Source organism: Phytophthora infestans, genomic scaffold, assembly GCF_000142945.1.
Source record: "Phytophthora infestans T30-4 supercont1.149 genomic scaffold, whole genome shotgun sequence".
Taxonomy (NCBI): domain Eukaryota; phylum Oomycota; class Peronosporomycetes; order Peronosporales; family Peronosporaceae; genus Phytophthora; species Phytophthora infestans.
Genome location: NW_003303610.1, coordinates 71,670 through 73,635, shown reverse-complemented (window position 1 = coordinate 73,635; position 1,966 = coordinate 71,670).

Genomic DNA, 1,966 nt, shown 5'->3' with positions numbered 1-1,966 from the left:
GGCGATTTCTCGGCGGCAAGGACTCATCACTCATCTCATCGTCAGACCCGAAGATTGCCGCATGAAGGCTTCTCGCCTTGGCAGAACGACGAGCATCTTCGGCCGCCGAGTCAGAACCTGAAGGACTACCCGCCGAGTTCTCGGATAAAGAAATGAGATCCAAGAGCGACCCAGCGGCAGGCTTCGTCGGGCCGGCGGACGGTGCAGAACCGTCGCCAGGCTCTAAAATCTTGTCGTCAGACGCGTCAAGGTCCTCAAGCAGCTGAGCAGTCACCGTGCGAGCAGTCGCAGCAGATCTCCGGATGGGGCGCCCAGACGGGGATGTCAACACCGCCAAGCTCGCAGGGAGAGACGGGCTGAGGACACTCACGGCCGGAGTCACTAGGTCAGTCGGCGTAGTGGATACGCTCACGAGAGGGAGTGCCGAAAGGGAGAGACGTGAGAGGATCGACCAGATGACGACTGGGAGTGCCCAACCACCGTTGATACGACGCTGAGCGGTACACTTGACTGGGGCAACTTAGTGGAGATGGGCGAAGTCGAGCCTGGGGCACAAACACTGGGTAGCCGGGACAGGCAGCGAAGCCACGACATCGGAAGAAGATACCGGCGGTGGGTGAGTAGCCGCGACGGACGACGTCGACAGAGAACCAGAAGACGAAGAACCCACCGAAGTCGTCGGATTAATCACAGGAATGGTGTCGGCGGCCGGTTCGGGCAACTCAAACTCGAATTCAACTTCGCTCGAAGCGTCATCGTCGTCTTCAGAGCGAGCAGAGACAGCGGGCTGTGTAGCAGAACTCAACTGAAGGTGACGAACCTTCTTCCGCCGAGTCCGACGACGGGATTTTCCAGGGCGAGGCTTTCCCTCATCGGACACGGTAGCTTGAGGAGAACTTGAGCGCAAAAGGGCACTGATAGCCTCGTGTCCATCCTCCCCGGGAAGTGGACAAGCGTACGGCTGAGGCGGATGCGGCGCCGGTGAACGATGACGAGGACCTGCAGCAGTTGGAGACTTGGGATTGGCATAACGCCGAAGCCGCTGAGTCGATGTCAGGTTCGCCAAAGGAGTACGGTGAAGCTGGGCGAGGGTCGGCTCGGGTTGGCTCGAAGCCGCCGCTGAGCTGACCGGAGCCGCAGCCGAGGCTGCCGATGAAGTCGCAGAAGAAGCCTGACTAGCTGGAGGAGCCACACTAGGACCAACAGCGGAACTAGTCACTGGGGCGTCTTGGCGAGGATGGACGATCAACTCCAACCGCCGAGTTTCATCAGCTGGAATGTGGAGAACTTCAGGGAAGCGAGACTCCAAGACACGACACAGCCGGACGTTAAGAAAAAGGTCGGAAGGATCAAGTCCAGGAACCTCCAAACCAGCGCCAGCAGCAGCAGCCATGTGAGGGTCGTGCATCGGAATAATACCATTCCGACGGATGAGCCGCTTCTACCGCAAGATTACCGCCCGCTGCTCAGCGATCACCGACTGAGCGTGCCGCAAGGGTTGGGTGCCGGTTGAGCTGTACAGCCGCACCGATTCCTGCAGCTGCTCGAAATGCTTGGAAGCAATGCCTTGAAGAGTAACCAACGCCGCATCCCTCTCGGAAATAGATCGGAGAAGGACTGCGATCTCGGCGTCTCGATCCAAGACTTGCTGATGATGGAGCTGAGCCTGACTCAACGCAGCGTCAACCTTGCCCTGCTCAGCTGCGATAGCCCGAGCAAGTTTCGCTTTACTCAGGGCTACAGCCTTTCGCAGTGAAGCAAGGAGATTAGCAGACTGCGTGGCAGCAGCTTCTAATCGGGACACCTGTTGTCGCGCCGATGAGAGCTGAGTGGACAATTCAACATTGCTGAGGGCAAGAGAGTCCAATCGATTAGTCAATGCGCGGTTCTCCTCTTGAACAGCTTGATTGTCGGTCCTGAGATCACCAACGATCTGGGGATAATCAAGAGCGGCATAGTTGCCTTT